The sequence below is a fragment of the Saimiri boliviensis genome, chromosome 18 (genome assembly GCF_048565385.1).
Source record: "Saimiri boliviensis isolate mSaiBol1 chromosome 18, mSaiBol1.pri, whole genome shotgun sequence".
Classification (NCBI taxonomy): Eukaryota; Metazoa; Chordata; class Mammalia; order Primates; family Cebidae; genus Saimiri; species Saimiri boliviensis.
Window position 1 is genome coordinate 28,057,865 of NC_133466.1, and position 24,721 is coordinate 28,082,585.

At 34.3% G+C, this 24,721-nt stretch overlaps 1 protein-coding gene across 10 annotated transcripts in view; it reads left to right on the forward strand.

Moving 5' to 3' along the window:
• Nucleotides 1–24,721, forward strand: part of ROBO2 (roundabout guidance receptor 2) — a 1,294,416-nt gene that overhangs the window by 45,637 nt on the left and 1,224,058 nt on the right. The gene's annotated exons all lie outside the window — the stretch shown is intronic.

Sequence of the window (24,721 nt, forward strand, 5' to 3'; positions counted from 1 at the left end):
AGGTTGTAGTGAGCCGACATCAGGCCACTGCACTCCAGCCTGGGGACTGAGGGAGACTCTGTCTCAAAAAAATAAACAAATAAAAATTTAAAAATTAGGCAGACATCAATAGGTGTTAGCAGAAAATAAAGAAGTCTATCCCTTCCTTTTTGTTCAGAAAATGTTTTTGTCAAACATGGAAATACAAGGCAAATATAATAGTCTTTGAGACCCTACAACCTTTTCTTTTTTTATTATTATTATTTTATTGTAAGTTCTTCGATACATTGTGCAGAACATGCAGGTTTGTTACATAGGTATACACATGTCATGGTGGTTTGCTGCACCCATTAACCCATCATCTGCATTAGGTATTTCTCCTAATGATATCACTCCCTCAGACCCCCACCCTCTGACAGGAACTGGTGTGTGGTGTTCCCCTCCCTGTGTCCATGTGCTCTCATTGTTCAACTCTGATTTGTGAGTGAGACCATGAAGTATTTGGTTTTCTGTTCCTGTGTTAGTTTGCTGAGAATGATTGTTTCCAGCTTCACCCATGTCCCTGCAAAGCACGTGAACTCATCTTTTTTATGGCTGTATAGTACTTAGGGTATATATATGCCACATTTTCTTTATTCAGTCTATCATTGATGGACATTTGGGTTAGTTCTAAGTCTTTGTTATTGTGTATAGTGCTGCAATAAACATCTGTGTGATGTGTCTTTATAGTAGAAAGATTTATAATCCTTTGGGTATATACCCACTAATGGGATTACTGGGTCAAATAGTGTTTCCAGTTCCAGATCCTTGAGGAATTGCCACACTGTCTTCCACACGGTTGAATTAATTTACACTCCCAACAACAGTGTAAAACCATTCCTATATCTCCACATCCTCTCCAGCATCTGTCAATCTATTCTTTGAGAACTTCACATTGTGTTTATTTGATGGATTCAGGAGTTCTTTTAAGAAAGTATATTTCCTTAGAACTTAGAGAACTCTCTAAAAGCACTCCTACTTAACACCTAAATTCTTTCTTTTAGAGGAGACAGAGACTTTCTTTGCATAACAACGTCTGGGGCATTTGCAGATCTCAGCTTGCTTCACATTTTTAGGGGTTGCAATTCTTGTGACCAGAAATGCATGTGAAAGCAAATTTATTATAGTTGGAGACGAAGAACAGTTAACTAAAAATGATCTCTGATTGAGAATAGCAACATTAGATGTCTGACATCTGTTTCCCTAGTTGTTTTAAAACTCAACATAGACGAAGCATTTTAAATCATAATGAAAAGCATACTCCTAATTCAAGGAATTCAAAAATTCAGTAGCTTCATTTTACAAGATAACTAATTTTCAAATAGAAAACCATCAAAATACTTAGCAAAAACTGAGCAGTTCATATATGATAAAATATGTTTTTAAATGTTTTGGATTCCAGCTGTTTCTGTTCTTAGTAAGAAGAAAGTGCCCAAACTCTGGATTTGAATACATACATTCATATAACCTTCTCCTAAATAAAGGAGAACATTTAGGGGACACTTTCTCGAGGTTTGAAAGAATAATGTCTACTTTAGCTAGAATAAGTCCTTACCAAAATAAATCTCTTTTGATGGTGTACTTTTGATTGATTAAGACTTCATTATGTTTTTATAAATTATTATTAAAATGCTAATAGTGAAGATAGTCATTACTATTTATGATTACTTAGAGCCCTCAGTTGCTTATTATGCCTGTACAATAATTTATTACTGCTCTGTTTGTGGGAAGTTATATATAAAACCAGTAATATATTAAACCCTAATTTCCATTCTAATATCAAGTGAAAAAAATCATCTGAAGGTGATGAATTTTTGGTGGCACAAATCACTGTCACACATTCTAGGCAAGTGATAATTTTAGAGAGGTTTTGGGAAATGTAATGAAAAAATTATGAAGGAAAATCACTTCTTTCACACAGGAAAAACTGTTGAGTATAATTAGAGGAAAAGAGAAGCCTCAATACAGATGTCTGTTTGCATGTATGATACCTGCCATGGACTTTTCATGAGATTCTTTGTAAATCACTAAACTAAGACATTTTTCCACTTACTCATTTAAAAATAAGTTTTATAAATCAAAGTTTCCTATTTCACAGAACTGTTAGGACCCAATGAGATATTTTGTTAAGGATTTGAAAGTTTTATACATATATGTATATGGGTATATGTGTATATGTGTGTGTATGTATGGGGTGTTTGTGTTTGCTAGTAATACTATTGTATTTAACTGATCCTTGGGTAAGAACTGGCTTAGTTTCTCTCTTATTTTAAGCAAACCACCATACTTTGAGGTATTAAAATGATAATTTGATTATAATTTTTGGGTTTTGACCATGTGGCAGATAATGTACTAGGTACCTTCTGTTTGTTATCAGTAGATAATAGTGAGAAATAAATTAGTTAACACTAGGAAATTATGTGTAAGTTAACAATGCCTGACAATGGCTAAGAATTTAACAATAATTCTACTATTATGTGTAGCAGTATTATTTTATCTATAGATCATTTATTTATAAAACTAATGCTGTGGAAAAGGTAATAATATTCTTCACTTTTGGCTGAAGAAACTGAGACTTGAAAGGTGTGAAGGAAATATTCTGAGATCAAACTGTGAATGTCAGGATAAGAACTGAATGGCATCTGGTTGGGTTATGAGCCTATTGGTCTTAACTGTTACATTCTGTAAATATTCTAAGCCATATATTCACTTGTTCCTTAAAATTCACAGATAATAAGATTATCTAACATTGAGATTGGAATCATGTTACTTCCCTGACAACACCTGCATAGCAACCTGAGATGACTGGATAAATAGAAAATCTTAAAATAGATGACTGACACATCCACATGGAGAAAGCATCTAGCACAGGCATTTCCCTAATCATTAGGTAACATTTAGGTACATTTGGAAGCTATGATGTTTTTAGTGACCTTAAGAATTTTATGTGCAGAAAAAAATATTCAGAGATTTACTTTGGCTTTTGGAATTAAGATTTGGCAGTGAATCAAATCTATTAAAGCTACAACAAAGCACACTTGGGGTACAACTATAGATTAGATTGATTTACCTCTCACAGCAGCAGTCTGTTGGAAGTGATGGGGAGATTCAATGTGTTGCATGGCTTATAGCATACAGAGAAGTAGAATAGAAGACCTCAAGAACACAGAGAAATGGAACAGAATACATGAACACGAACTATTGCTTATAATGTAGAATAATATTTAAAGAAATATTTACTGTTTATTAATAAATATACATATTTTATCTGAATATTTGATTTGTTAAAGCTGTATATTGTGCTCTTGAGAAGAGTACATAAAATTAACACAAGAGATTATAGCTAAAATATATATAGAAGAGATAAAATGGTATACAACAAAGCACTTGAGTCATGCAAAAGATAACAGAAAAGAAGAAACAAATTTGGAAAGTACAGATGGAATCAATAATAAAAAAAAGGAATACATCTAAATACAATTTTATTAATAATTACACTAAACAAGCATAGAATAAACATGCCAATTAAGAAAAAAAAAATGCCAGGTTAAATAAAAAGCAAGATTCAGATATGTTGTATGTATAGATAATGAATTCAACTATAAATATACAAAGAAGCATAAAGTAAGAGTAAAGAAAGCTGTATCATATAAAAGTGTAAGAAAGCTGTTGCAGGCATATGAATACTTTAAGCAGAATATCTATTACCAAATTGAGACTTCACAATGATATAAGGGTCAGGTTATCAAGAAGATGTAACAATCCTAAGTATATTTGTATGTGATAACAGAACTTCAAATGCACAAAGCAAAAATTGACAGAAAAAAAAAAAAACAAGAAGAAAGAAAGGAAGAAAAAAAGGAAGAAAAAATCTTCATTATAATTGGAGATTTTAACATACTTTTTTGTATTTTATAGAACAAATGGACAAAAAAAAACTGTCTAGACTTCATTGACATTTATATAATATCCAAATATGCAACTGTAGAAAGTATATTTTTTTCAAGATCACAGAAGACATTGAACAAAATAGATGATATTCCTACTCATAAAATGTGTCAATAAATTTCAAGAAATTGAAACACAGAATCTATCTAGATATATTAAAATAAAAATCACATGGCTTCCTTGTTATACTTTTATTTTTAGTTTACAACAATATTTACAACCTCAAATTTCTAAGAATAACTATAAACATGATATCTAAGACTTGTACACTGAGAACTATAAAAAAGGCAGAGAAATGAAAAAATTCTGTAATAAAGAGACCTATGTAGTCATGAGTTCGAAGAGTCAATATTGTTAAAATACCCCGTAATACTACACAGCTGTTTTAAAAAAATGAAATCATGTTCTTTGCAGCAACATGGCTGCAGCTGGAAGCCATTATTGTAAGTGAACTAATGCAGGAAGAGAAAACCAAATACTGCACTTTCTTACTTATAAGCAGGAATAAAACATTGAGTACCCATGGACACAAAGAAGGGAACATGACCAAATCACACTGTTGTCATATAATCAAATACTACTTAACAATACAAAAGGAGTAAATTATTGGAACATGCAACAATCTGGATAAACCTCAAAAATGTAAAGAAAATACAACAGATTCAAAAAAGTAAATACTGTATCATTTTATGTGTATGAATTACAGAAACAGGCTAAACAAATAGAAATCTGAACAATAAATGTCTTTGTGGGTTGAGGTTGGCTGGAAAGTCACAAAATGAAACTCTCTATGGTGATAAAAATGTTTTTTATCTTGCATGCCAGATACATACATGCAATCAAGATTAATTGGATTGCACATTTAATAGCAAAAGCAAAACTGTCTTTATTCAGAAATAACATGATTAGGAATAAAGATATCTCATTAGACTCTACTACAAAAGTCAACTAGAATTAATAAGTTGCAAAAGATCAACAACAAAAATTAATTTTATTTGTAAAATTTGGCACTATATAACTAAGAATTAAAATGGTTAAAATAAAATTTTGAATAGGTTGGAAACATCAAACCAAACACTATGAAAATTATATCTGAATTTTAATATGTTAAATATATGTAAATTTTAAATGTGCTTACTCATAAAGAAAACAATGTCACTCCAAATATTTTAGGGGATTATTTTACAAATAATCCTTTATATTTTATTTGCTTAATTTTCCTAGCAATTTGTTGTTTTGGGGGACATAAAAAGTTATTTGTCTGTAATTAAGATATAATACCCTAAGTCTTATGTCAAAGCCCTCCAAATTGAATATGATCTAATAGCCCATCTTCCCTAGAAATAAACTACATATAAGCAAGCTTTCTCTCTTCATAGATGACTGTCGTGACTAGGTAAGAGTCTCTTTACTTGGGGTTTTTCATAGCCGGGAGATTTTCTTTATTTTTCCCCACTCCAAAAAGGACACCAACTGTCCTTAGACTTATTTCCTACCTGGTCTTCAGTTCTCCCACATATTAAAATATATAGTACTGGGAATCGATTTTCTCTCTTTTCCCTGTATCATCTAGTGAATTGATACTTTTTTCTTTCTTTCACTCTAATAGTGTTGATTTTACCTTTTTATTAGAGTACTAATTTGTTATTCAGACTCTCTTGCTAGGTGGCAGGGGCAATTTTTTATTCATCTTTGTCCGTAGAAAGTAGATAAATAAATACATATTTCTATGCCTAGTATATTATAAATAAAGCATGTTAGGATATTCAATTCCAATTTAAAGAGTAAGTTACATAAGTTACATAACTTTTCTGTAGATTCAAATGATAGCTGGAAAGAGACAGGAGAGGAATCAACAATGAGTAACTACATGTACATTTGCTCAGTATACGTCTCTAAACATAAAACTGTCTAGGTTCAGACAATAGGCATTAGAATTCAAAGTTTAAGATGAAAGTTTATGCTGTTTAAATATTGAATGAGCCCTTTTCGCTAGAAAGGATGCTTTAAAATGGAAAGAGACTTTCATCTGAAATGTAATAAAGAGTGAATTTTATTTGTGCAAGTATGATTCTTGATATGAATTATGGGGACCTATTATGTTGTTTTGTCTTAGGTATTTCATGTTATTCTAGACCTATAATAGCAAATACAAGTAAATGCTAAGAGCATATTAAGGCTTTTTCGTTTATAGCTTAAAATGGAACGTAAAACACCTAAGTGCAGCAGTGAAGCTTCTCACAGGTCATGTGATCCTTTTCCTCCTGTTATGTACAACGATAAGATGATCCATACAGAATTTAGACATATTTCTCAGGCTTGGATTATTTTTTTCTCAACATCATTTCTATCATATGGAAAATATTTTTCCTATACTTAGTACTCTTTGGTATTGTTACTGGATTTTTTGTCTTAATATTCATATACTATATGTCCTTTGATAACTTTCTTTGGTACCTGTCTTTTTCTTTTCCCAAGACTATTTTTAGTTTTTTCTTGAGTGTTTGTGCTCTTTAAAGAAATGTACAGAAAGCCAGTAAACTATAGAGCGAAATTTCCCAGTCTAAAGTTATAACCTTATATGCAGTTCTGTGACCCAGAAATATGACACATGTAGTAAACCCAGCTGCCAATTTCAAGCAAGAACAAAGAATGCAGCTTATTAATATATGGCTATCCATCTTTGATGCTGAGTTGATTGAGTTTACAATAATTAATCTCCACTCATGACCAGAAGAGTTCTCTGTGAAGTTACATGTGTATAATTGGGACAGAGACATGGTTGTTCTGCCACTCACAGAGAAACTACTTTGCTTCCTGATGAGAAGTCAATTTACGATAGTTTAGAAGTTGACCCCTCCATGTGAATATCTAAATCCATGTGTCTAAACTAAAGTTTAGATCTCTTTTTGGTTTTCCAACTTTAATACTCTGGCCAAAGTAAACAAAACATCAAGTTTCCCTTTATTCAGTTCACTTTCAGAAAGGTATTCCTATCCCCTTTGATAAAATAAAGAGTATTATTGAGTACTTTTATTTTAGATATGGGGTGGTCATACCTGCAGAAAGTGAGGAAAAAAAGAATATTTTTTTAAAAATGTATGTAAAGTATTTGACTTTGGTTAAGAAAAGAAAAGGACTCTAAGCATTCCATGTGTAGGAATAGCAAAGAGTCCTCTAACAAAGCAGTCAATGAACTTTTAAACAAAATAAACATTCCCTTGGTCAGGAAGGAGAGGCAAATTCTAGTCATCTAACAATATCATCTGCTCCTTTTTCCTTAATCAGACTTTTTTTTTTCAAGTTTAGCATTGTACTCAACTAAAATGCTCACCTTCTTAACACTTTTAAAGCCAGGCATAGTCATATGATCTAGTTCTGGTCGATGGGATATAGTTAGATGTCATTTGGTAGGTGTTCTTACAAAGCTTTTAAAAGGAGAAAGAACTGTCAGGAATCCTGGTTTTTCCCCTTTCTCCTGTGTGGATGCAGTGGTTGGAGACAGAACAACCACGTTGCGAACATGAGGATTAAAGCCAAAGTTTACAGAGAGTGGAATTGAAAGTAAAAAGAAGACCTTGTTGAGGATATTGTGAAGCTCTTATACCAGGTCTTACTTGTTTCCTCTGTCTCTTTATTATTAGCAAAAAAAAACAAAAACAAAAAAACAAAAAACTCCTGTTAAGTCATTACTGTGCAGCTGACACAACCAGCTTCTATTAATAATAGTTTTTCATATATTGACATTTTGAAAACATTGTATTGTGTTCATAAGTGCTACAAGCAGAATAACTCTTGATAAAGGAAACTCAAAGTAAAAGTAGAACAGTGTAAAGTAGGCCCTGGCAATGCACTTGAGTGTTTTATCAAACCAGCAAGCAAAGGTAGGTTGGTCTACTTAAACCTCCTGCTTGAGCAACACTTCTTGTGAAAGATTTGTGGAGGACTCTTAGGTGCCACATGTGCTTTTCCACCTTAAATGATTTCATGATATTTAGCACAATTTCAGTGGGATATTGCTTAGAAAATAACAGAAAGGACAATTTATCCAAATTTAGCTATTTCTATGCCTAGGCATTCTCTATGCACTATGATTTAAATTGACCTATAGTTGTTGAAATTTTCATTATATTTATACGTCAAAGATGGAAATAAAGCCGGGTGCGGTGGCTCAAGCCTGTAATCCCAGCACTTTGGGAGGCTGAGACGAGTGGATCACGAGGTCAGGAGATCGAGACCATCCTGGTCAACATGGTGAAACCCCGTCTCTACTAAAGGTGCAAAAAATTAGCTGGGCATGGTGGCGCGTGCCTGTAATCCCAGCTACTCTGGAGGCTGAGGCAGGAGAATTGCCTGAATCCAGGGGGCGGAGGTTGCGGTGAGCCGAGATCGCGCCATTGCACTCCAGCCTGGGTAACAAGAGCGAAACTCCGTCTCAAAAAAAAAAAAAAAAAAAAAAAAAGATGGAAATAAAATGAGAGTAAAACAAGAATGTATTTTTTGACAGCAAAAACTCATTAAATTGCTCATGACCATAATTTTAGGGAAAACAAAAATTAATAATTACTCAAGAACCATATAATTAAGTAAACATTGTAGTTCAATCTCTAATTTTACACCAGAAAAATATAGTAAGAGAAATGCATAAATTTTTAACTAGCCTTTTTATTAGGAGCCCAACTCCTGAACTAGTATCTTCATAAGAAATTCCCCATTATATTCTGAAATTGAAAACAAACACACAGTGAAGTATATTTGCTAGTATTATACAGGAAATATCAAAAAGTAAACTGTCTTTATCTGAAAAGGCTCACATTCTTCCTGATATTTAAGAAAGACTAAGGTGTACAAAGCGAAAGCCTACTACTTTTAAAAACCTAAAGTGTTAGATTTATGCATAGATACTCTTTATGCATATTTTAAATTACTCTTTGTTCCTTGCTAAAAATAAACACTTACTATCTTTTAAAGAATTGGAGTGATTCATCTGAGAAAATGTAAAAAAAATAAGTTTAATATCATGATAAACACACTATATATAAACTTAAAAAAGTGAATTTTTGTCAGATGTAGTGGCTCACGCTTCTAATCTTAACACTTGAGCAGGCCAAGGTGGGAGGATTATTTGAATCCAGGAGTTTGAGACCAATATCTTCAACATGGTGAAACCCCATCTCTACAAATAATACAAAAATTAATGGGGTGTGGTGAGGCTCATGTGTAGTCCCAGCTACGTAGGAAGCTGAGGTGGGAGGGTCACTTGGGCCTGAGATGTTGAGGCTACAGTGAGCTGTGATTGCATCATTGCACTTTAGCCTGGATTGCAGGATAAGACCTTGTCTTAAAAAGAAAATGAATATTATAAACATCTTATTTTACTGATTATAGTGATCATGGTGGTAATTGGCTGCTTAGTATACTGTAAACAATATTTTGTTAACTTGAAGTCCTAAGACCTAGTAATCACTAATCAGCTGTGTTAGGTAAGGCAAATAACTTCTCTATATTTGAATGTTCTCATTTATAAAGGGCAAATTTTAAGTATCATTCAATATCTGTTACTTCATAAATACCTGTGTTTAATGTGTTGCTTTGAGCATATTCTACTAAAAAATTTGCAGATGTTACCCAAGAGGCATAGGGCAAATAAATTTTTAGGAACACAGTTTTTAGGATCTGATAGTCCTTGAAATATTATGTCCTAGTTATTATTGTTTCTGCTCTTTGAGTGGCTGCTCTTACTGAGATTTAGTATGCAGCCTGAGTGGAGAAGCTTCCTTCCAACCACCATCAAATTTCCTCATCTTTTGCGTGAAGGCCGCTTCTGAGGTCATTCAACAGAAACCTGTTATGCCAGTCAGTCACTTCTATATGGTGATGCTTGCTTGTCCTTCTTGGAGCTAGTCTTGGGGCCGGTCAGGAGACATACGCTGGCTACTTTTATTTCCTTTATTTGGATGTTTCTTTTTCACAGCCTGCCATCTGAATAGAAATTACACTAAATAATTTCCCTGTCCTTGGTCTGGTAGAGGTGTTTGGAATTTGTGAACTGCTTTATTCTGATCAAATGATCTAAATAGGTGAGGAAATAATACAGTGGGTAGCACTCAGTAAAATTTATAATAGCTTCTTCCCCTTTTTCTCACCTGCCAGCTAACATGGTATACCAGACACACAGACACACACACACACACACACACACACACACACACACACACACACAGAGAGAGAGAGAGAGAGAGAGAGAGAGAGAGAGGGAGAGGTGCACCCACAGGAACACGTACACACAGAGGGAATCAGTATCACATTAAATTTATGGTCTTACTCCTTGGCCACATCTTGAACCCCAACACAATGGCTCCTTGCAATTCATCACGAAAGAAATGGTGAGAAATTGATGAATGAATTGGCCTCAATATATCACTACCAAAAGAAAACAATTCAAAAATTAAGACGTTTAACACACTTAAACCAGCATGTTTATCCTCTGATCTAATGATATTATAACAGAATCTTCATTATCATCATCATCATCATCATCATCATCATCATCATCAAGTTTTTAAGTATTATTAAAGATAAAGGAACAAGGAGTTCAAATGTGGAACATTGTTTGAATAGATTCCGCTCCTAGTTTCCAGGGCTCTGAAGTCATCTACTTAACTGTGATAATGTTCTGCACATGATCCTTCTCTTATGCTTGGTGCATATGCTTGTAAAAAGCCTGTAAGTAAAAAAAAAAAAAAAAGAAATCAATTAGTGTTAATGATACAAATATTTTCTTAATAAGACTCCTTAGGGAGCCAATATTAATCAAAGGCTCAGAATGATCTGTAATTAGCGCTTTAATTGTACATGTTGTAGTGGATGGTTTGAAAGTGGCTAAGCATTTTTAAAAATGTTTTATTGCTTATTATATTTAAAATATTTTCTCCAACACTTTCTTTAAATTTCTTTGTCCAGGACATCCTTGACTTTCACCTAAACTATGGTTCTAACCCAGCCTGCACTTCAACCTTGGTCACAGAAAGCTCAGACCATAACTTTTATATAACATCAGTCAAAGCAGGCCTGCCCTCAAATAAAAACTCTCCAAGTTTTTACAGACTAAAAATTCAAATTTTCATCCCTGCTTACATTTACTGAGTTAATTCTTACCACTGCCTCCCTCATATTACATATTCCAGAGATGCCAGCTTTTCTATGCCTGAAGACTTGTCTCTCCTAGGGGCTTTGCATTTTCTATGTCTTCTGCCAAGAACATCTCTCAATGACTCCCTCTTGTCTTTTCTGTTCCAATTTAACTGACACTCCAGGAGTACCTTCCCTGACTCTTGAATCCAAAATATGATCCAATTCAACAAGAAACTCTCACATTTTTCTCTCTCCTTTTTTCAGTATTTGTTGCATTCTGAAATATTTCTTATCCTTTTTCATTAGTTTATTGAATTGCTTATGATCTGTCTCTCCTCATTAGGTATGAGCTTCATGAAGCAAGCACTTCTTGTTCAAAGCTGTATTCCTAAAACCTAGAATAATGCCTATCAAATAGCAGGTGCTCAATATATACTAGTTAAATTGAAAAGTGCTTGCTATGTAGAATTCTTTCCTCATCTCACATTTTCTGACTTAACTTGACTATAATTTATGAGATTTAAAACAATTACACCTGGACTATAAATGTCTGTTTTATTATTTTTGTTATGGCAAGAAGTTTTGTTCATGGGAAATACCTGATTTTTCACATAAAATCTTTTGTTCATTTCACTGAAAACTTTGGAAGAAATGAAGGAACAATAGTGAGTATTCTGTGGCCTGCATTGTACCTCTTTTCTTAAAAATTTCAAAACTTCGTGTAGGCTAATGATCTTAATAATACTTTTTTCTCTTTTACAATATCTTGTTTAAAGAAATAGCATGACTGAAATTCTACTAGGAAGGGCAAGCTGCTGTGTAAATTGCCATTAGTTGGCATCTCATCTGATTCTAAAGACTCTCTACCTGTTTTACTATAAATTTGCTTGACTTTATCTTTGCTCCCAACTTATCTGCTGTTCTGTTGTCTGCCTGAATGCTGCTCTGTTTTCTTTGTGAAAGAAACTCAAGTCTAAGAGAGATTAAAGCAAGGCCAGCTGAGTGATTTTCCAGTAAGAAGCCACAATTTATTCTATTTTTTTTAATATTTTTTTGAAGAATTGAAGCAAATCACAGTGTCTGGGGTGAGAAGAGAGAGATCCTGTGGTTTGGCTTCTTGTGAATGATAATATCACCTGTATCTGTACTCCAAATTAAATGTATCTTGTCCCCCATGGTATTTTCTGACAGCCTATAAAGAAGGGCACCTTATTTCTCTATATGTTTCATTTCTATTTTGATAAAAAATATGATTCCTATACATCAAGGTATCCCTGTTCAGAGTAAACCATAAAGAAAAATACTTGTCCTCTTTCCTCTGAGCCTTTAATATGGTAACAATCATGTTTTGAAACTCTGTAAGAGATATGATGTAAGCTAATTGGGATTCAATTAGCACATCACATGCTCTTTGCTATGCAGAAGCTAACTGGGGATCCATCTATTAGAAATTACTCATAGCTGAGTGAGAGCTAGATGAATAGCAATTTAGACCTTGAAAGACATGCAAGACTATAAATGGAAGTAAAAGTGACGCTAATGGAAGATCACCCAAGAACTTTTCAGAATTCCCTATTGAGAAACGCTAATTTTCATATTTGACATTAGGGCTTATGATAATGACAAGACCTCAAGATTGAGTACAATTAGATCCATAAAATGTATTGCAAATATCTTGAAAACTACCTATTAAATTGAATCTTTGAGCTGGATTCGTCTCATTTTCTTATAATGATTCACAACATGAAAAATTGGGATTTACTTTTCTTTATTAACAACCCATATCATTCCACATTATATATCTAACTGTTCAGAAGAGCCAAACTGATCTTTTCAAAACCAAAGACAAAATGTCACTCTTCTGCTCAAAACATGGTGATGGCTTATCTTCCCGAGAATCAGTCTCCAAGTCCTCACCATAGTCTCTGCCCTCGGTGCACCTGCTGAGCAGCCATGCTGTGAGGTCTCATGGCCACGCTGTGAGGCCTCCGCATTCCTCAGCCCTTTGCATATCCTCTTTCCTTGATAAGAAAATAGAATGTCATTGTTTCCTACTATCTCCTCAGTAGAGAATGTCTATCTACGTGGCTCATTTCCTCATTTCACTCTGTTCTACCCAACAGTCACCTTTTAAGAGAGATTTTCCCTGATTAAACCGTTTAAGTTGGAATATTCCTCTCCCCAAACTATTATACTAACGCTTCTATACTTCCCCCTGCTCTAATATCCTTCTTAGTATATTATACTATACTACTATACTTCCCCCTGCTCTAATATCCTTCTTAGAACTTGCAACCAGACACACTGTATTTTATTTATGTATCTCTACTCTATGTTTTCACTGTAAGAGAATAAGTTTCTCAAGGTTAAATACTTCAGAGATTTTTTATGACTCTATCTCTGATACATATTAGGCACTTAACAAATATCTGACCACTGCATAAAGAACTTATCAACCTTTACTTTTGAGCATCATCTAAGTAAATCAATTAATTGTGAATTCACAAATGAAAAAGAACAGAGTAAGAATTCTTACATAAATTAGTAGAGACTGGCCTTCCTCTTATATAGTAATGCTATTGTTAAAATTGCTCACATAAGATTAAATTTAAAAAATCTTTACATTATGTAGTCCTTTGAAACTCAATGTATTTCTTTGTGGAAAGCAGGTATTATGAAAAGTTTCTATTTTCTCAGATATTTTTAGTAAAACATACATCAAAAGAAATATTCTATGTCTGACCACTTATACAAAAATATACCTTCAAAGGTACATATTATGAATTAGTTTTGATTAAGCAGAGAAATAATCATTACTAAAAGGGCAATTCAGCCTGATTGCTTTTTACTGAATTATTTTTCAGCATATTTATTGCATTCCAAGCAATAAACATTGCAATCAAAAGCATGTTTTGTTTTAAACTATAATAGAATAAAATAATAGAATCATGTGTTAGCATCACCTGTACTACTGTTACAAATTAGTGTTCATTCAGTATAGAATGTAAGCAGAAACAATATCATAAGCAGTTTTATATAAATCCCATTTTTTTCAAAACTTTCAATTTTCTAAACTTGTTTCTTTTAATGTTAAAATTACTGCCTTTGATCTTAGAAGATGGTTGCACAGATATTATTTGCTTTAAATTTATTATATCATGTGGAATAATCAATTTACCTGCCACTAGTTAAAATTCCTAATCTCAGCTCATCTAACACTCTGAACAATTACAGAAAGAAACCTCTCATTTACCCATTTGTCTCCTTGTCTACTGAGAGATGTTTATACAACTTTTGCCTGTACTTATATACACAAGTTTTCATCCTCAGTGGTGATAAGGAGATGAGGAAAACTTGAGAATGAAGATATGGACTCTATTGTTTTTTTTTTTTAATTGCTTTTTCCCAAAAGAATTTGTCAGCAACAGGATGAGCCCTAACACATTGCAGAATACTAGAGATAAAGCTGACTCAATGGGAAAAAATTCCATTTACTGCATCACTACTTCCTGTGGTTTGCGCCCAAATTTACCACAGTGAAAATGCTCACATTCAACATTATTTAAGTCATAAAAAATTTGTTATAGTCTGCAGGAAACCACACAAAATGAAAGAAAGTGGACTATGTGGAGCTTTCTATATCATTTACATTGTGCAAGTGGCCCCAATTTCCATGAGAAAAAAAAATGCCTAAATAATCTACTTTGGACATCAAGCCTCTTACCTGGATTTTTTTTTTTTTTTCAAAATGAGTATTGTGAGAAGCAGCGCATTATTTGTAAGCTGTAACCAGGTTTCACGATAATTTTGTGCAATATGAGATTATCAGTTCTTTTCCACAATCTGTTTGAAGTATATGTTATCAACAAGGAAATATTTGTCAATACACAGTGATATGTATTTATGATTATTCATAAAGAAACATTACTTAAAAGCATAGACATGTGTTTAAAAAATAACATTAATGTTCTAATCATTATTCATTTTCTTTGGTGTCAAATCTAAATATGGTAAATGTTATATTTTTAATTTTTAAAGTAAAATTGTCATATATTATTATTCAATGAAGCAAAATCAAATCCTGAAAAATTCTCTCATGACTTTTTCTTGGGTGTCATACCAATAAAAAGGTAAGGTGAATAATTACTAATATAATAGTTGAAGGGTAAATAGGAAATGCTTTTTGTACATGTTTACAACATGTATATTTAGTTAGTTAATCTGAGGCATGAGTGAATATGTGAAATAGAATAGTCAGTATTTTTTATAACATGTGTTCTGTTACTTACTGCTGCCTAACAAATTACCCCAAAGCTTAGCAGCTTAAAACAAAAACTATTTATTATAGTTAATGATTTTGTGGGAAAGGATTCAGCTGGATGATTTTTTTTTACTCTCTACGTCATTGACTAAGGTCAATGACAATTGTTGAAATTGTTCAGCAGCCTGAAGAACTAATACAGAAGGCTGAAGCAGCTTCACTCACACACCAAATGCCCTGGATGATATGGCTGGAAGGCAGGGCTCAGTTGGGACTGGTGACCACAGTGTCTACACCTGACCATTTCAGCATGATCCCCTTGGAGCATTTAGACATGTAGCCTGGCGGTAAAACCTCCCAGACTATTTCAAGAGGCAGGAAATGGAAGCCTCCTATTTCTTAAGAACTGGGCCCAGAAAATAGCACAATTTTTTTTTTTTTTTTTGTCATTTTCTACTGGTCTGACTTAGAGTATTCATTCCTTGTGTCAGAATGTGAAATCTATGTTTCCCTGCCTTGACTCAGAGTCCACTCAGAGTCTGAATGTATAGCAGGAATTCCAATTATTATTAAAGACATCTTCAGATGTAGAGGAGTATATTTTGCTATGTGAAAACATCCTCTCTCAATGGCTTTAAGACCTTGCTTCACCAGTTTTATTCCCTTCCCCAATGTATTGTAGAAAATCTTAGTCTACATTTGAACAGAAATGAAAACCAAACAAACCATCAAAATAAAAGAACCTTCCCTTGACTCCATAGGACCTTTTTCCTATGTATATTTTTTCTGTTCTGTTCACCTTTAAACTTCTCACTAGAGTACTATATAAGCAATGTCTCTTCATCTGCTACTCTGTCCATGGCTAGGTGACTTCTTTCCCAGGTATTTTGCAGAAATGCCTCTCTTTTCATCAACGGCCTTATAATTCTGAACACAATGAACCTTCATTGGTCAGGTATTAGCAGCCTTCTCTGATGCCTTTGACACTGTTTATTCCTTCTTACATCTGGAAATCATTCATTAGCTTTCTGAATTGTCACAATCTCCTGGTTCTCCAGTTTCCAAACTGTCTTCTCCTGAGACTCCTCTTGCTTTGTCTGTAGATACTAGCTTTCTTCGGAGTTCTGCCACGAGGGTCTGCTGTTTTCATTCTGCAGTGTCTCCTTGGGTGATGTCATCTCTATTCACACCTATAAATAACCCCTCTATGCTGATGACTTACATAGTTAATCTCCTTCTCAAACTTCCTAGCAGAACCTCAGATCTGACATCCAAATGCCAAATGCCAGCTATGTATCTCTGAATAGATACATGCTTCAAATTTGACCTGCCTAACCTGGATCATTCTCTCACATTGATTTTATCTTTTTGGCAACATCAGCGATCATTAGGTCAGTCATATTGTAAAACTGGGCTCTATGTTTGGTTTCTCTCTCTTATATTTTTCCAACTCTCCAGCTACTTGTATTCCAATAACAAAGTCCTATTGATATAGATATTAAATATTTCCTGGGTTTTAAAACTCGTCTCTCAATTTCTACTAACACTCCTCTAATAATTTGTTTAATATTATCTTTTGAAAAAAGTATTACAACTACCTCTTACTTATTTCTCTACCTAGACTTGTGTCCACACATATAACAGAAAGAACTCTGAAAATGTGACAGTAACACCACTAAGCTTCACAACCTTTAATGTCTCTCCATTGCCAAGAACAGAATTTTAAAAACTGCTGATAGACACTCATTAATAAATTATAAGATTAGTTTAGTAGATCTCAATGAGTGCTTTTGATGAAATAGAACATGTTATATAGAATATTACAGAGAGCTTTGCATTTAGCTAAAGTCAGATATGATCCAACTGGTTCAGGTGTGTGTGTGTATACCTATTAGGTAGCAATGAATTTTTGTATGTTTGTTTCCAGATCAGTGGAATCTTTCCATTCCCTGCAGCATGCAAGATAATGCATTGTGGGTCAAAAAGATGATTTAGAACTTCTATTTATTTTCTCTAAAATGGCAAAGAATAACTTGAGCTTTACTTATAGTCAATATGCAGATGAGAATTGGTCTGATTACTTGCTCAGTATGTCACTTCAATTCACACAACTCTAAAGCATTTTATCAAGAAGGAAGAATAAGTTCCACAGTGGGAAATTTGAGCATAATGCTCTCATTTCTTAAATCTTTTTCAGTTTGTGGTAGTTTATCTTTACGTGCGTAACTAAATTAACATATTATATTATTAGAATTTTCAATCAACTAACCATCACAAATAAATCTATGACCTAAAAAGTACTTACAAAGAAACCACAGAGTCAAGACGTTTCTGTAAGAAAATAAAAGAACATTGGAGTTGGCACTTCTTGTTCTGCCAGGAGCTCTTCATTTGTCACAATTGACCATTAAAAATAATTATAAAACTAAATCAAACGGATCAGAATAATTGCACCAAGGCACACTTTTCTGGCGCAGCAACAAAAACTGGAATGAGGTAATTCAATTGATTTTGTATGAAGGTGCATACTAATTACATGTAACTGCTTCAAAGCACCTTTAAGAATCAACTAGACAAAAAATTCTCTAGTGTTTATTCCAGCCAGGCACTAGGCCAGGTGCTGACTCATATGTCATTTCCTTCTCAACTTCTTTCTGATAGGTTGAGTTTCATTCCTTTCTCAGCATCCTCATGATAATCTATGTACGCTTCTCTCATTGCACTCACCCTAGAAAAGCATGTCTCCCCCATGTATACCATGATAGTTACATAATGAGCTTCATACCTCCTGCATCCTGGACATTTTCTGGCAGAGGGCTGACACACAAGCAAATCCAAGCATGTGAGTGTGTGTATTTGTGTATGTGTATACAGTTATGAGAGTTGCCTAAGCAGTGCTTTGGTTTAATCTTTAATTTGAGCACAAAGATTAGCAGTGCAAGAAGAACTTTGTTTCATTAAAATATTTATTTCTATCTGTAAACTTATTTGGGTATCATATGTTTATTCTTGAATATTCTGTGCATACAAAAATAGTTCAGCACACTGCATTTAAACAAAATGTCAGTTTGACTATTTTGACTTTATAAAAGTTTGTACATAAGAATGAATTTATATGTGCATAATTTGGATGGACAGCTTCATGGACATGTCTTGGATGGAACACTTGGATGGCCCATGGAACCCTCTGTTTGGCCCTATACTAATACTTATTGTATTGTGTTAAGATGTTTATTTACTTGAATGTATCTCCCAAAAGGTGGTAAATACTTTGAAGCCAGCGACTATGACTTGTTCACTTCTGTATTTCCAGTTCTTAATGCAATGGCTTACACACCATAAATAAATAGGTGCTCAACAGTATAGTTATTGAATGTAAAAATGAAGATTGCATCAGTTCATTTATGATATGTAACAAACCACCCCCAAACTTGGTGCTTGAAACTAATTGTTATCGTTGTTCATGAGTCTTTTGGTCATCTTAGCATTTCTGCTGATCTTGTCAGACGAAGCTGATCTTTGCTGGGCTCCCTCATGCTTCTGTGGTCAGTGATGGACTTGGTCATGGGCTATGATATCTAAAATGGTCCTATTGTCACACCTGATGTTTTTATTTCTACTAGCATGGCTAATGAAGATGGCTATACCATATCTGTCATCATCCAACAGTCTAGGGAGAATTTTTTTCACGTGGCAGCAGACGGTAGGAGTTCCAAGAACTTAATAAAAATTGCGAGTCCTCCTGAAGTCTAGATTCAGAGGTACATTTTTGACTCATTTATTTGATAACAGCCAGTCCAAAGACAAACTTGTATTCAATATGTGGAAAAAAAAACAAAAAACAAAAAAAACAAATCCTCCCTTCCCATGTTTTGATGGAAGGAGCTGTGAATTATTGTGGTCATTTTTGAGATTTACTACAAATGATAAAGCTTCCAGAATGTCACAAGAGACTAAGCTTCAGTGAAATCTGAAATCTCCTTTCTGTGACATTAACAACATCATTAATATCTTAATCCTTTTTCTGCCTGGGATCTGAATCCCTTTCAAAACCCCACATTTATTTAGGTCAAATAATTAAAATGAAGACAAGTTAAATGTAATCACTTAAAAATTTTACATTAGACAGCCATAATAAACACAAATACATAAACACACTAATAATGAAAAATAGCTATGCTCTCTAAACAAAAAAAATAGGAGAGCAGTAGTGATTTACATTTTTACGCATCTCTTTAGGTTGGGTTTAATTTAAAAATAGTTGAATTATCAAATAAAAAAATCTCCCCTTACATGCTAGTTATTAGCTTTACTCCTTGTGAAATGTTTTTCTTTCTGTTATCTCAATCGTACAATCCCTTAGCCTCTGTCTGCCTGGGGAGGCTAGACAGAATTGAAAATCTAAACAAAAATCCTGCTCTGGTTATAAAAAGCTGTTTTGAGAACAACTGGAAATTTCAGTGGCCTGCTGCATGTGGTTTATTTTAGTTTTATTTTATGTCTTGATTCCACTCAGCCTTAAGAGGACCACAGCTTAGATAATAATAGTTCATTTCTGAAGTGGGTTCAACAAAAGAAAGCATTCACCATTCTTTTAGCCTTCTTTTATTAGTGTGACTATCAGATGCTTTTTTCTTTTTTTTTTTTTTTTTTTAAGCTGCTGGTCTGTAGCATCAAGTATTACAAGAACCCCTCCAGAGTTCATAGGCAACATTGGATGGAATCACCGAGTTAGATGATATCTATAAAGAGATACTGAGGATGTCATTAAAATAAACATTAAGCATTCAACATGAAATTCTAGATAAAATGGTTTTCAGAGTTAGATTTCAGTAAAACCGTGAGACTGAAGAAATGTTGTCTTGGCAACGTGTGAGTTACCTCAAATTTTGCATCCTACTCTGTTTTGGAAAGTTTTCTATCGTCTTCACTAAAATCCTTATGAATAATGTTTTGGTAGTTTTTATAGGCCATGTTCAATGATAGGACTATTTCAAAACCAGGAAGAATGGATTTAAACAAAGGCAGATGGATAAGGGTGGCAAACTTTGTATCACACTGTGGAGGTCACTAACTACTCAAATAATCTCAGGTACTTCCATGCAATGCAGTCGTATATTCATCTAATAAACATTTATTGAGCATCTTCTATATATCAAGCCCTGAGGCAATTACAAAGAAGAATGAGGAATGTCCTTATCTTCAATAATTATACTGCCTAGAAAAGAAAGCCTACAGCTAAGCTGATGATAAAATATGAAGTAGAGATGAATATAAAGTGCTCAGGTAGCATACAAAGAAAGCAACTAAATATTATCTGGAGAGCTAGTGGTGAATTAATGAGGTACTTTTATAACATAGAAGATACATTTTTATGAAATCTAAACAAAACAAAAAACCAAAAACTAGTTGCAAGTAAGTAGAAATCAGGCAGTGTGAATGGCACAAACCAAAGCAAAAAAGCTGGAAAGTAATTTAGTCTCTGAGAAATTTTTCTAGAGCGTAAGTTATATTGTTTTGGGGAAGATAATAGTAGATTTATGTAAAATATTATAAAGTCAGAATTGCTAGTGTTCAAATTATTAATTCATATGCAAACTTTGTTATCTAGTATAGCACATGCTCTGATCCTTCTAAGTCATATTTGAATAATTTGTTTTCTATGTCCTTCATAGGTACTTGGATTCTGGTACTTTTCATATTGCATTGTACTGTTTCGTAGTATCTGTATTTTTACCTTAATCCTGAGAATAAGACTCTCTTATATTTCTATCTCCTTCATGTGGAAGAATGCAAAGTACTTGTCATACTTGTTGAATGCATTTCTATCTTCCTAAATTATCTTAATTCTTCCAATTCTTAGTTTTAAAATAGTTGCCCACTTTCTTAGTGAGCCTGCTTTATCTTTCCAAGCTCTTAGTAACACCAACTGATAACTTGGAATGAAACCAACAACTTCCTTAGGTCCACATTGGTTTCTCGGCCCCAATGGATTCAGCAAACACTCTGATCCTTAGAAATGTACACCAGTGGCCAAGCATCTTCACACAATGTCATTGTACCAGGGTTTGTCCAAATACAGAGAACCACACAGTCAAACCATGGATTTCACCCAAGTTATCTATTTGAACACATTTATTTGTATCTACTGTTCTTTTATTATCCCCATACATTCTTTTAATCAGCTAGATGTAGAGTAGTACATAGTCTTTCCTTCCAGCTTTTAAAGAATTGTGAAAATCCAAGAATCAGTGGTAACCCATTATCTTGTACTGTTATTGAGCAAATATGAGCTCACTGCCCACCACAGATAGAAGCCAATGCTATGGCACTGGCTATTGAGAAAAGAAAGACTTTATTATTATTATTCTTTAAGTTCTGGGTGCATGTGCAGAATGTGTAGGTTTGTTACATAGGTATACACGTGCCATGGTGGTTTGCTGCATCCATCACCCCATCATCTACATTAGGTACTTGCCAGGCTGGCCAGCAAGGACACAGGTGATGCAACCCAAATCAGTCTTACTAATTTGGATTCTGGGGCACGTTTTAAGGGGCCAGAGGACATGGGAAAGGATTTGGAAATGTTGGTCTGGCAGAGTTTGATTGAAGGACTTCAAATTTGACCATGGTAAAATATGTTGAAGTGGATTTTAGCTCCTGATCTTTTGGGCTAATGGACTTCTGGCTTTTGAATAGCTTCCAGGGTTTAGTGTCTGGTCATGCACTGGTCTTCTTGGTTCCACAAGGATGAAGCATGGGTTCTGGGTGTTGCTAAAGGTAAAAACTTTTTCTATTGCCCATGCTGGGGCTACGTGATTTGCAATTTTGACTCTATTATTCCTACAAGGTAACTTCACATTCTGTTATCAACAGAGTAGGCCCACATTGGGTTGGTCCTGTGGGTTACAGGAAGGACATATCAAATCTACAAAAATATTCAGAAAATTCAATTTCTTGTGGCCATATTCAGAAAATTCATATCTATGGAATTACATGCAAACTTATGGTTAAAGGAATAGTCATAAAATAACTCATGAGAGATCTTCTGAATACCTGTTTAAATTGAAAATGAAATCCATAATATTGACATAAAAGAAGGTCCTGTGCCTGCATTGCACTGTTAATAAGATAACCCCATGAGTGATTTAAGGCATCTTTAGATGTCATGCTTCAGGCATTGTTGCCTTTTATTGACAAAAGAGGTTGCATGATGGTTGTTTTTGAGAAGTTATTGCTTTCTGTGCAAGAGTCCTGCACACAGAAGAAAACAAAATGGGCTTCTGAAACTGTAAAATAGCTGCTGAATATTACCTGAGGAAAATTGATGTGATCTAAAAGAGTTGTGATATTGTAGACATTCTCCCAATCATTTATTTTATCCCTGGCCTCCCTGCTTCCAGCTTTCTTTGAAGTTATTTTTATTTTCTCCTTTTTACACTTCAGCGAATGCTCTCCCTATGTGAGAAACACTGAAGACCAAAGTTCATAGATGTTTACTGTCCTCTTGTCTAACAAACGCATGACAGAGTGTTATACTAAAAATATCTAGCAAACTGCTTGTGTTTTTTTTTCTCTTATGAGTAGAAAGGGTACTAGCTTGTATATATATGTTTTCTTAATGAAAATGTGCTGCTCTTATGACTCCAAGAATCATTGATAACCAAACTTGGTGGCGGGTTTTCAGTTGATTACATTATTATCAGTATCAGATTTCTAGGATTTAACTCAGTGACATGTAATTTGGTTTCTGGACACTAACGCATTTCTTTTTTTTTTTTTTTTTTTTTGCCAAGTTTTTTTGTTTTTTATTTTTCAATTCTGATTTGGGCTTAACAGTTTTTTTTTTTTTTTTTTTTTTTTTTTTTTTTGTATTCTTTTTTTTTTTTTAATTGCATTTTAGGTTTTGGGGTACATGTGATGAACATGCAAGATTGTTGCATAGGTACACACATGGCAGTGTGCTTTGCTGCCTTCAGTCCGCTCACCTGTATCTGTCATTTCTCCCCATGCTATCTCTTCCCACCTCCCCACCCCCCGCCCCTCCCCCATTTCCCCCCAACAGACCCCAGTGTGTAGTGCTCCCCTCCCTGTGTCCATGTGTTCTCATTGTTCAACACCCGCCTATGAGCGAGAATATACGGTGTTTGATTTTCTGCTCTTGTGTCAGTTTGCTGAGAATGATGGTTTCCAGGTTCATCCATGTCCCTATAAAGGACGTGAACTCATCGTTTTTGATGGCTGCATAATATTCCATGGTGTATATGTACCACATTTTCCCTATCCAGTCTATCATCGTTGGGCATTTGGGTTGGTTCCAGGTCTTTGCTATTGTAAACAGTGCTGCAATGAACATTCGTGTGCACGTGTCCTTGTAGTAGAATGATTTATAATCCTTTGGGTATATACCCAGTAATGGGATTGCTGGGTCAAATGGGATTTCTATTTTTAGGTCCTTGAGGAATCGCCACACTGTCTTCCACAATGGTTGAATTAATTTACATTCCCACCAACAGTGTAAAAGTGTTCCTATTTCTCCACATCCTCTCCAGCATCTGTTGTTTCCCGATTTTTTAATGATCGCCATTCTAACTGGTGTGAGATGGTATCTCAATGTGGTTTTGATTTGCATTTCTCTGATGACCAGTGATGATGAGCATTTTTTCATATGTTTGTTGGCCTCCTGTATGTCTTCTTTTGTAAAGTATCTGTTCATATCCTTTGCCCATTTTTGAATGGGCTTGTTTGTTTTTTTCTTGTAGATCTGCTTTAGTTCTTTGTAAATTCTGGATATCAGCCCCTTGTCAGATGGGTAGATTGCAAAAATTTTTTCCCATTCTGTTGGTTGCCGATTCACTCTACTGACTGTTTCTTTTGCCGTGCAGAAGCTGTGGAGTTTGATTAGGTCCCATTTGTCTATTTTGGCTTTTGTTGCCATTGCTTTTGGCGTTTTGGTCATGAAGTCCTTGCCTACACCTATGTCCTGAATAGTTTTGCCTAGATTTTCTTCTAAGGTTTTTATGGTATTAGGTCTGATGTTTAAGTCTTTAATCCATCTGGAGTTAATTTTGGTGTAAGGTGTCAGGAAGGGGTCCTGTTTCTGCTTTCTGCACATGGCTAGCCAGTTTTCCCAACACCATTTATTAAACAGGGAGTCCTTTCCCCATTGCTTGTTTTTGTCAGGTTTGTCGAAGATCAGATGGTTGTGGGTGTGTTGTATTTCCTGTGAGGCCTCTGTTCTGTTCCATTGGTCTATATCTCTGTTTTGGTACCAGTACCATGCTGTTTTGATTACTGTAGCCTTGTAGTATTGTTTGAAGTCCGGTAGTGTGATGCCTCCCGCTTTGTTCTTTTTGCTTA